The following is a 12,594-nucleotide window of genomic DNA, read 5'->3' as shown; positions in this document are numbered from 1 at the left end:
CATAAATCAATTTTTACCCCATAAATATGTACAGTTTTAACCTGCCAATTTACAGTAAAAAAGAAAAAAAAATCCAGAATTTAAAACCTAAAGTTCAATGACTCTGCTCCTTAAAAGCAATAGACCTGATGACTGACGGTCACCGTAACTGTGGCTCATTGTATCCAATGTTCATCATTTAGCCACTGCTGATTGATGGTAATATGACAAGATCACCCAAACCACTAAAGAATACACTTCCACTTACACATAACTATCTGTTATTGAACATACGAAACTATGGAAATCTACCCAGTCATTTTACAAAATTAAATTAACATATAGAGTAAAACCAAAGAGAGCTCAGAAGAATTAAGCCAATCTTATGCACAGCATAGGTAAAACATTAAAATAAATATAAGCAGCATATGATCTAGCTGTATATTTAAGGAATAACATATCATGAGCAAATAAGGTTTATCCTATCTACAAATGCAGGAACATGAGAAAACTTATCCTATGTGAAGAATTTAAGCAAAATATATAGGATCATTTCAAGACATTCAAGAAAATTAAGCATATTTTAAGACTCTTTATTAAAAAATATGATCAGAATGGCTCTTCCTAAATCTAATTAAGAATATTTGACACCTACAGAAACATATTTAATAGCTAAACATTAGAACAGTACCAACAGGTTTCAAAAAAGTTTTCAAATTCTGATAAAGGTCCTATTGAATGCAGTTATTTATTTAAATATTTATTTATTGATTTCATTTGGCACTGGGGTTTGAACTCAGGGCCTTGCATTTGCTAGGCAGGCACTCTACCACTTTAACCCCCTGAATGCAGCTTTTTAAAAAGATAAAACAAAATGAAGAGTTAAGATGATATGGAGAGAGAAAAGCTATATATATTTATTATCAATTTGTAGAATTCAATACTTTAACATATATCAGAATATATAGAAACCATTTAGAAAGTCATAGAACAAAATATTCCTATTCATAATACCAATAAAATTTATGAAGCACTAAAGAAACTTATTAACAAGAAATATTTTCTTAAATGGGAGATTTCTGAATTATCTTTTAAAAGAAAATGAAACATTACAGAGAACATACAATAAAAAAACAGATTTAGCACATTCAAAAATACATTCAATATTGTTAATATGCAAATAGTATTTCTTGAAAAGCAATAATAAATGCTAAATAAAATGTGGCAACTGTCCCTTTAAAGGTATGCCAACCTTAAAGATGATGCAGAACCACTGCAATGGTTAGGAAGCAGAAATTAAGAGGGGTAAACCTGCTCAAAAGCAAGAGTTTCCCTCAGGATATGTGCTGACTTTAACTGCCTAAAAGTTTGTGTCTTAATTGTCTGAAAAATCCAAAGAACAAGTCCTTGGGCCCATAAAAGAGCAGGAATTAAGAAAAAACCTTCTTATAAAAGTGGGACTATCCAAGACCTATAGTTCAGAGAAAGGGAAAAAAATCTATTTGATCTTAAAGGAAAATGACAAGGAACATCTCAGTCCTGGTCTAGCCTCTCAATGAAAAAGCGGAAAAAAATACTATACTTTTTCATTACACAAGAGCCCCAATCCATATAAGATACAGAAAAAACAGACCTGTTCCCTAGAACTGGAGTTTTTAAATGACACAAAACATAAATGCTTGAATTATATGAAAGCATTGCAAGAAAGATGTAAGTTAAAAAAGATCTGGAAGAGGGGGAGAATATCAAACTTACAGAAATTAAACTATGTGATCAATTATATTAAAGTTTTAAAAAGAAAAAAGGATTTTAAAAGCAATCAGAAAAACACAGATTACTTACAAGGAAACAACAATGAAACAGATGGCAGATGTCTCAAGAACTACAGTAGAAGCCAGAATAGCAGGGTATCTTCAGAGTGCTGAGAAAAGAAGAATTATCAGTGTAGCATTTTATATTCAGTTAAATCATAAGGCAAGAATGACAGTAAAACAGGTTATTTACAACAGAAATAAAAACTTAGAGCATTTACTAACAATAAGTCTTCATTAACATACTTCATGATAAACAAAATGATCCCATAAAGAAAGCTTGATGGAAGAATAGTGTGCAAATTAAAGAATAATTATGTGAATAAATCCATTATAAAACAAAAGTAATGCCCACTGTGGAAGTTTAAAAGAGAACAGAACTAAAACAGACAACAAAAACAAGTTAGATGAGAGAAATCTGTCAATAAAGCTCTCTTCAGATCTTTTTTATTGTCCTGGAGGAGGACAGCCATTAATTTTAGCCTTTGTTAAATTAACTATAAATTTGTTAGGTTATACAAAGAATAATAACGACTTAACCACCCAAACAGATAGTAACAGCAGCAATGGTCTTTCTTTTTGTAACCTATAAATTCACAAAGATATCTTTAGTAATAATATCCAGTGTTGAAAAAGAGGAGTTTTTTACTGCTAGTACACTCCTAATTAGAATTCTATGACAATGAAATATATAATTTATGTAGAAATGTAAAATTTTCACCTCTCTATAGCACCTCACCTCATTGCCAAAATGGCTACCAATTTATTTCATGGTATACACTGTCCTATCTATCGGTGTTTTCAACTTGTTGGTCTTGAAATCCTAGGGGTGGGAGAAGGGCATATGGTTCATTGCAAGATCCCTACAGAGTAGTAGATGAACAAAATATTTTATGTAGATTGAATAAATGTTTTAATATCCATTAAACGTATACATTTTCAAGCACTACTACAATTAATGAAAACTACACAATTTCATTTGCACAAAAAGGAAAAAGGTACACATAATAAAAAATTAAATGTACCTTTAAAAGCTTAGAGTGTGAATCTTCCAAACCAAACAAGATGGAGTTGTAAATTAAACAATGGAATTTACAGCTCAGTGGTAGAGCATAGCCTAGCATGTACAGACCCTAGGTTCAATCCCCAGCATTGGAATAAAAAAATTAAACAACATAACGGTATTCATCTTGATTAATGGCTCAAGAGGTAGAGTAAGTGTGAAGCTTTGAGTTAATACCCCAGCTCTGCCCCCTCCCCCAAAGAAAAATCTCAACCAAACAAACAAAAAAAAACCCCACACTGATTAAAGAAACAAGAATAAAACAGGAAGTGTAGAAAATTAAGAGTAAACAGAAAGCATAAAATAGAAGAAAAATAACCCAAGCATATTAGTAATAATAATCAAAGGTAATGAACCTTAAAATAATGTTTTATTGCAGTGGTTATCAAACATTTCTAATAGCTGAACAACCTAAGGAGTTTCAAAATATATTGATACGTGTTCTTATGCTGAAAGATTATTATTTAATAGGCTGGAGTGTGACTTGGGTTCTGGATTTTTGTTTGTTTGTTTGTTTGTTTTTGATACAAGGTCTTGCCATGTAGCACAGGCTGGCCTCAAACTCATTGTGCCACCCATACTACCCTCAAACTCAAGATTCTTGTGCTTTAGTCAGAAAGTGCCGGGGTTACAGGTATTCACCACCATGCCTGGAACCTTTTTAAATACTCCAGCTATTTCTGAACTGCATACAAGTTTGGAAACCATTTCCACACTGTTTTTCACAGTCATTATGCCAATTGATTCCACCATAAAAGCAGTATAGAGCACTTGAAAACAAAACAGCTCTATTGGGATATAATTCATATACCTACAGTTCAAAGTGAACAATGCAATGGTTTTTAGTATACTCAAAAAACTATGTAACAGTCACTACACCCTCATCTTTTAACATTTCATCACCCCTAAAAACAATGTTGTCTCTGTCTATTAGCAAACACTTCCTATTTCCCCACTCTGCCTTCTTCATTATCCATACTGACCCCCTTAAGAGTAATGAGTAATCTACTTTCTATCTCTATAGATTTGTCTATTGTGGACATTTACATAAATACAATAAAGTAATGTAATGCTTTTTGTCCACCTTCTTCCCTTAAGCATGCTTTCAAGGTTCATCCATGTTGATACATGTATCAGAACTTCATTCTTTTTACTGCTGAATAATATTCCATTGTAAGGATATGCCAAGATGGCATGGTGATACATTCCTATAATCCCAACTACTTGGGAGGCATAGATGGGAGGAACTTCAGTTTAAGGCCAGCCCAGACAAAGTTAATGAGACCTTATCTGAAAAAACAATTTTTTTAAAAAAGGGCTGGGAAACACACCTTAATTGGTAGAGCACTTGCCCAGCAAGTGAGACTCTGGGTTCAATTCCCAAAATGAAAAGAGATACCAAATTTTATTCATCCATTCATCAGTATGGACTCTTGTGTTGCTCCACCTTTGTGGGTGTTGGGTGTACAGCACTTCTCCCTTGAATACTGCAAATGGTGGTACTATCAGACTGATGTGCTCGCTAAGCACAACATGTGAAGTATTACCTACTATTTCATTTGTATTTTCTGATTCCTGATGAAGTTGACCACTTTTTCATAAGCTTACTGGCTCTTTCCATTTCTTTAAACTGCCTATCAATATCTTTTACAGATTTTTTCAAAATAGTTATTTACCTTTTTCTTACAGGAGCCTTATCTACTCTAGCTATTGTTTCACTATTACCTATATGCACTGTAAGTATCTTCATGTAATTCATTGCTTGTCTCTTACTTTCTGGTGTCTTTTGATAACAGAATAATATTCATGCGGTCAAATTTATCAGCGTAACTACACGAAACCTAAAAGGAAATAATTTGGTTATTGCTCAAATCTCTTCCTTTATGAGTATCTTATTGCCATTTTTGTGACTTAATTTTTATTTTTGTAAAAATGTCAGCAATAGTGTCTATCCACCTCTAATAATTGCAATATGAAAAGTTTTTGCTAAATAATCTGTTGTTTCTTTAGATTATCTATCACTCTTCTGTAAACCTGTTTCCTGGCAGGTATGGTAATCTTTGTGAGCTCACCTTTTGTTGATCTTAATTTGTGAGAATTCTAAAGTCCTCTTACTTTTCTCCAGAAGAGGTCTGCGTTTGCTTCAGCCAGGAGTCAGAGGGCACCACCTTAGAGAATAAAATTTTAGCTATGTTTTTTAATTGCTTAACTGTCTTTACTTTTATTAGCCTATCACTCACTTTTCTCTAGACATGTTTTTCCATTCCTCCTACAAAGTTAACACCCACCCCAAGGTCTTTACAGTTATTACTCCATCTTCCTAGGATATTTTTCTCCAGTGGAGGGGAAGCTGAAGGGAATATGCCACAAAGGAGGCAATAGAGCAAACAGACTTGAAAGCTTCTGACATGGGACAGCAAAGAAAGTGATGATTCCGAAGTCTAACATGTTCTGAATTATTACTGCTGCTGTAGATATTTTCTGCACCTAAGACTGGGAATTAACAAAGTCAATGCAATATACCAATTAAAAGAAACAGGATCTATAAGCACCCTGTAAAATAAATATGTAAGCTGTATATCATATCATCTTAACAAATGTTAAGCTTCTCTTTTGTATCTATTAAGGAATAAGAAAAATAATGGGGAAATTTTTCTGTAAAATCCTATAAAATCAGATTTGTATAATAATGAAGAATTTATGGAATCACTGTATCAGTGTATTATATTATAAGCAATTTCTGTGTCATCAATAATTTAATCTTTCTTATAGGCTCCAGAACAGCTCCATATAATGAATATATCTGATTTAATAAGTGCTCATATTACAAAATTTTAGGTTATATAAACTTATAAGCATTGCTTAGTTTCTAGTTATGCAGGTGACTGATGATCTTTCTTATTACTACGCATCACTCCTAAATGTAGTTTTTCATCATTCTCAGAAAGAGAAACATAGGGAAGAAAACCAAACATATACATTCAAGATCATCACATATTGGGCTGGTGGAGTGGCTCAAATGATAGACTGCCTACCTAACAAGCACAAGGCGCTGAGTTCAAGCCCCAGTAAAACCACCCAAAACACAAAAAAAACCATGAGCACATAATGTTGAATTCCTCTTTCTTTCTTTCAATTTTTAAAAGGCACCTTTTTAAAAATTAGCTTTTCAATCATATGGAAAGAAACCAGTGGAGAGTAAGGAACATCCTTAAAAACAGTTCTGATATAGCAATGGCCACTACTACAAATTATCAAGCAGGTACAAAATTTTATATTAGCAGAGAGCCAAAGGATTGTATGACATAGCTCTGTAAAGAAATGCACTTTCTGTGAGGAAGAATGATGGAGGGGGTGAAATTTAACAAAGATGCATTATAAACATATATGGAAATGTGATAGTGAAACCCCCCTATACAACTAATATTTGCTAATAAAAATGTTTTTTAAAAAAACAAAAGTGCTCTTTCTTAGATAGGATTTCCTTTCATTAGCAGCACAGTTCTAAGTACTCACTCGCTTCATAAATATTCATTAAAAAAAAAAAAGCCAGGCTGGGCACTGGTAGCTACTCAGAAGGCAGAGTTCAGGAGGATCATGATTGAAAGCCAGTTCGGGCAAATAGTTTGTGAGACCCTATCTTGAAAATACCCATTACAAAAAAGGGCTGGTGGAGTGGCTCAAAGTGAAGGCCCTGAATTCAAGCCCCAGTACAAAAACAAAAAAAAGCCAGGGGGGAAAAACTCAGAACAAGAAAACCCCACAACCATCAGATTCATACAAAGATAATCAAATACAAAAAAGCAAGACTCAACCTACCTAATATAATACCTAGTATTTTACCAAATCAGTCATATTGGAAAAGTGAGACCTCCGTGGAAATGATGTTGAATTTCAAAATAATCAAATTAATTGGTGTTTACCAATTATCATTCCTAGAAAGATGCCTGATCTGTATTCAGTCCCTAGTCATGTGACTACTCTTAGCTTATACAGCATGCTCGGTTCCTGTAAACCAGCACTCAGGAAGCAGAGGAGAATCCCAGTTCCAGGCCAGCCTGGGCTACATAGTAAGATCCTATCTCAAAAAACAACCAACCAACCCCTCTCCAAAAAAACCCAAACAAACAAAAACATGAGCTTTTGCCACATACTGAGACTCAGCCCAGTTAAGACCAACTACTATCTTGTCTAATTAGGAAATAAGGGACTGAAGAGAAATTCAAAGATTTAGGTGTGTCTTTTGACATCCTTCTCTATCTTTGCTATATCAGTGTTCCTGGTCACAGATGCTCAATAGATTGTTGATTTAGTATGTAACAATAGGTTAGATTAGAAAACGAAGACACAAATTGAGGAGCATATTCCCAGTCAGATAGGTTTCAGACTCAGGAATGTCAACACACATACACACTGTAAAAAAATAACTAAAGAGGGCACAAAGAAATAGCACTTCACCTGAGGCATGGTTTTTATAGCTGCAAGAAATGACCAGTCCTCTTCTGGGTTCCTATCTTAGAGAAGTGCAGAGTCTGGAAAAGGCAGAACTGGGGAGGAGAAAAAAGTACCATGAGAGCAGGTATTTTGCAAAGCTCCACATAATTAAGTTAGAATTATCTTTGTTGCTCTTTTCTTCCTGTCTCTTAGACCTACTCCAAAATACAGGTGCTGGCTCTTACCCCAAACTCAATGCTATCTATATGCAAAAAGAAATTATAATTTCTCCAGCATTTCTGAAATGAAATTTATAAATAACATGAATTATATAAAAAAGAGATAATCATCAAAGTAATGATCATATACAACTGCATTAGAAGGTACAAATAATTAAATGCTTGTGTGTACAACTATTTATAATGAACAAACCAAAAACCTGAACCTGGTCAGTTGCAGTGGCTCACACCTGTAATCCCAGTTACTCCAGAGACAGAGTTTGGGAGGATCAGCCTGGACAAAAAGCAACCAATAAGCTGTGCAGCCACCTGGGAGGTAGTCCAGGCCAACCTGAGCAAAAATGCGAGACTCTATTTGAAAAATAAGGAGCTGGGGGCATAGCTCAAGTGGTACAGTGCTTCCTAGTAAGCACAAGGCCTGAATTCAAATCCCCATACAGCAAAAAGAAGTAAACAACAACAACAAAACCAAAAGTGCATTATATACCAGTTTATTACAAGAAATACACAGAGAAACATGTTAAATGACACCACAAAAAGGCAATCAACAAAATCTAGATGATGAATAACTCTCCAAGGAAACTGTTCCTAGAATGAATAAACTGCAAAAAAGAGAGAAAGAGTGGAAGAACCTATAGATTTTAAAAATTTAAGAAACATTGTCACACTATACAAGTAGACATTTTTTGGATATTGATTCTAATAAAACATACAAAATATTTATAGACAATGGGGAAATTTGAACACTGGCTATTTCATAACATTAAGATAGTATTGACTCTTTTTCTTTTAAGAAGTGATGAAACTATGGTAATATAATTAAAAACTTTTGAGCCCCAGGACTCAAGAGGCAGAGATAGGAAGAGCACAAGTTCGAGGCCAGCTTGGGATAATAGTGAGACCCTGTCTCAAAAAAATCAAAGCCTGGAGATTAGCTCAATGGTGGAGCACTTGCATGTATGTGCACAAGACCCTGCAAAAATAAACAAATAAATATTGAATTAATTAATAAATAAATGCTAGGTGCCAGTGGCTCACATCTGTAATCCTAGCTACTTGGGAGGCTGAGGGGAGGATCATGGTTCAAGGCCAGTCTTGGCGAATAGTTCAGAAGACCTCATCTTTAAAATAACCAGAGCAAAATAGACTGCAAATGTGGTTCAAGCAGGAGAGTACCTGCTTTGCAAGTATGAAGCCCTAAGTTCAAACCCCAACACTGCCAAAAAAAAAAGGCAAAAGGTTTGTTTTATCTTCCAGAGATATGCATTAAAATATTTACAGGTAAAATTATATATGTGAATTTTCTTCATGATAATCCATGGGTTTTTTTTGTTTTGTTTTGTTTTTTTTGAGAGGGAGGGAAAATAGTGGAGTTCATCTACAGGATGAAATATATTTAACCATAAATTGATTATTTGTTGAATGAGTGATTGGTAGAGTACACAAAGAAGCAGTATACTATACTTTTTACTTTTGTATGTTTAATTTTTTTTCATAAAAAGAAGTTTAAAAAAAACCTGAAGCACAGATTCTACATATGAACAATTCATTCCAGAAGACAGTTATTTTGGTAACTGTTATTTTGTTTTTGGGTCTCTCTTTTCATATTTCCTAAATTATACTGAAAAAAACATGCACTACTTTGATATCAGAACACAAAAAAACAACTTCCTGATATTCTGAATAAGAAAATGCAATAATTTTTTAAAAAGAGATTCTCAAGCTTGGGGTGTTCCATGTGCAAGGCTCTGGCACCAAATAGAAAAGAGATAGCAAATACTTACCTGGCAGGGGAGATATCATAGTCAAGAAAAGTGCCAGACACACACACACACACACACACACACACAGACATTGATTCTCACTAAATTTGGAGGAAAAAAGTAAAAACAGTATAAATTGTAAGACAATTTAAATAAATATGTAATGGAGGAAAAGGTAGGGAAAGAGAAAAATGTACCAATGTTTTTTACTGCTCAGATTCAGGTAGACCTTATACCAAATGAGGTAAAATAAACTAAAAGTAGGCCACTTCTAGAAATTTTCCCAAAGGTAGATAGAATTCCACAAGTAAAAAACTGACATACTGTTATGGATTGGCAAAATATTATCAAGAGATGACCTGCTTTCAGGTCTATTGAAAGTGTATTCCTTTCCTAATAAACTTTGACTACAAAAAAACCCCCCAAAACAAAATACTATGTACCTAATAATAAAGCTTCAAAATACACAAAGCAGAAACAGATAGAAGTGATAAGGAGATATATATTCAACAAATAAACAGATAATCAGTAAACATATAGAAGATTTATTTATTTATTGTGATACTGAAGTTTGAACTCAGAGTCTTCACCGCGAACCACTCCACCAGCTTAATTTTTGTGAAGGTTTTTTTGAAATAGAGTCTCGTGAACTATTTTCCTGGGGCTGGCTTCAAACCTGGATCCTGGATCCTCCTGATCTCTGCCTCCTGCATAGCTAGGATTACAGGCATGAGCCACTGGTGCCCAGCAGAAGATTTATATAACATTGACAATTTATCTGACCTGGCTGATATTTACAGAACATGCTACCCCAAAACAGAAGAAAACAGTCTTTTCAAGTACACATAAAACATTTACTAAGATGCAACAAATTTTAATAAATTCAAAGGGATTCAAGTCATGCAAAGTGTACTTTCTGAACACAATGGGATAAAAATCATTTCCCATTTCTGAAATAGCCTCAAAATACCTGAATACTTGAAAAGGAAACACATATTAAAATAGCCCATGAATCAAAGAAAAAAACAAAAGAGAAATGAGAAAGGATTTTTGAATGTTGAGCATGGTGGTACATGACTGTAATCTCAGCACTCAGGTGGCTGAGGCTGGAGGATCACAAGTTCCCAACTATCCCAGGCTACAAAATGCATAATGAGAGCCTGTCACAAAAAGAAAAAAAAAGAATGTTGTTGTGTCAGAAGTAACATGGCTCTTATTTTCGAATTCATGTATATCTATTCCATTCTTATTACACTTAACCACTGTTGGGAAACATCCATCATAACTACTCATTTTCTTTGCTCTCAAACTACAAAAAAAAAAATGCCTTTTCCCTCCATCATCTGAAAAGACTTAAGACATTTCAAAAAGAAAGAAAAGTACATGATATACCTGTTTGAAAACAGGACGAAATACATTATAGGATGGATAGAAGGAAGAAAGGAAGGAAGGAAAGAAATAAAGATTATTATGTTACTATGTCCTCAAAAGAAAAGGCAGTTCAGGAAATAAAAAGGAATCCATTTACTTACCTTGAACCTTGCTTTTGAATGTACAATAGCCATTTTCCTCCTCTGCACTCTACCCTCAGAAAAAGAAAACAGAATGAGATGCTATGCCTTTCTTGGAGTATGCTTTAATTAGAACACACCTTCTTCCTCTATCCACATAATCTACTCCTCACTAATATAAGGGAAAATCAGAAGAAAACTAGAACAGTCCCACCCCTTCTCTACTGGGAAATGGCCAAAATCAGGCCGTCTTAGGCATGAATTTGTGGACTCAGAACTGTCCACTGGAGACAGTTCTGCAATGCCATGCTACAGGTTCTAAAGTGTGTGGCTAGTTCCTATAGCACTCCCTCCCCATGCATCTCCATTCCGGAACCCCATTTCATTTCCAAGTGGCCTGTTTCCAATGTGCTCTCAGCTCTTAAAATTCTCAAGTTCAGGTCTGTAGCTCCTTTTAAACTTCACTCAGAGACTCAAATATTTGACTTTTTTCTTCTTGCCAGTTCCCTTAAGGCCATAAGATAAGAGACCTCTGGGAAGCAGCAGCAACCCTACAACTACAATTCCCAGGTGAAATGAGGATGGATACAGGAATGAAGCCACACAGGTCACTTGTGAATGGGTAACCAATAGGGTCAAAACAGAGGTCACATTCTTAAGTCTTCAGGAGGGACAGAAAAATCACATGGGACTCATATCCATAGATAGACTCAGCCCCAGAATGATCCCAGAAACATCAAAATGAAATTTTTACCGCTGTAACCCACTAAACTACCATAAGATGACAGTCTAACAAATACAAACGACCACACCAAGTCACAGGCAATCGCACTTTCACAGTCACAACAGCCAGAGTCACAACCATCGGGTACACTGCTAGAAACGCCCTAGTTTTAAACAGAATACAATCACACACGGGCAGGAATAAAACACTAGCACTTTGTCAGGGACTGACACTGTCACTGACCCCCTTTCTCAGCGGCACTTTTACTTCACAGTCATGTAAACAACACACACACAAAGTCCCACAGTCACACACATAGCCACCCAGAGAGCCAAATACAACACAGTCACCAACACCGTCATAAATGGACTTCACAGGCAAACCCCAGTGACACCGAGAACACCGGACACAAGCACCATCACTCTGTCACTACCGCACAGTCACGCAGTTATGCACGTAGGACACACACACACAGTCAGGTGAACACACGGCCACCAACTCCTACCCAATCCTCCGTCACACACGCCCCGTTGTCTGGCAAGCTGTCGCGCCCACACCAACCGCAGGAGACGCGACCACACGCGTAATTCCTGCGACGCTTCCTCCGGCCTTTTCCGCCCTAGCACTCCGGCCACTCACCTCAGCCGAAGTGCAGTTCAGGATCCAGGGTCTGCCGCCCGAGTTCCAACCCGATTTCGGGTTGGCTGGCCCGCCCAGCGGGTACCCAACAAGCTCCTCCACAGCCGCGGACCTCTCGCGACGCGAGAACCCCAAACTCTCGCGAGAAAATGGAAATGAAGTTGGGGTCGGGAAGCGGTGACTCTGGGAAATGTAGTCCAGCTCTGGCTGATGGCTAGGTCGCTCTGGGGCTTGATCCGCTCACCTGCAGTGGGATTAGCGGGCTGGGCTGCTGGAACTCGCTGGCAGCGACCATCGCGCCCGGAGACGTCCGGGAAATTCCCGTCGGCGCTCAGAGTGCATGCGTGGGGCGCTCCATTCCAACTGCTGGAACCTGAGCGTTTTAATGTTGTTCCCAGACTGTCTCCTCGCCAGAATAAAAATGTCGGACC

General features: G+C 36.3%; 1 protein-coding gene across 16 annotated transcripts in view; it reads right to left on the bottom strand.

Annotated features, from left to right (window-relative positions):
- The window catches only part of LOC109702946 (uncharacterized), a 103,315-nt gene extending 91,009 nt beyond the window's left edge, over positions 1-12,306 (bottom strand). For 2 of the 16 annotated variants that reach the window (XM_074058312.1, XM_074058313.1), the window contains exons 1-6: positions 12,164-12,302; positions 10,822-10,870; positions 7,312-7,400; positions 4,926-5,021; positions 2,530-2,613; positions 1,822-1,900 (exon numbers count right to left, since the gene is read on the bottom strand). The gene's annotated coding sequence lies outside the window, so the exon portion shown is untranslated. The other 14 variants (XR_012442761.1, XR_012442760.1, XR_012442759.1 and 11 more) reach the window with 9 other exon arrangements.
- Between the last annotated feature and the right edge of the window lie 288 nt (positions 12,307-12,594).

Source organism: Castor canadensis, chromosome 16, assembly GCF_047511655.1.
Source record: "Castor canadensis chromosome 16, mCasCan1.hap1v2, whole genome shotgun sequence".
NCBI classification, from domain to species: Eukaryota; Metazoa; Chordata; class Mammalia; order Rodentia; family Castoridae; genus Castor; species Castor canadensis.
The sequence above is the reverse complement of the archived record's forward strand: the minus strand, read 5'-3'. Positions and strand labels throughout refer to the sequence as shown.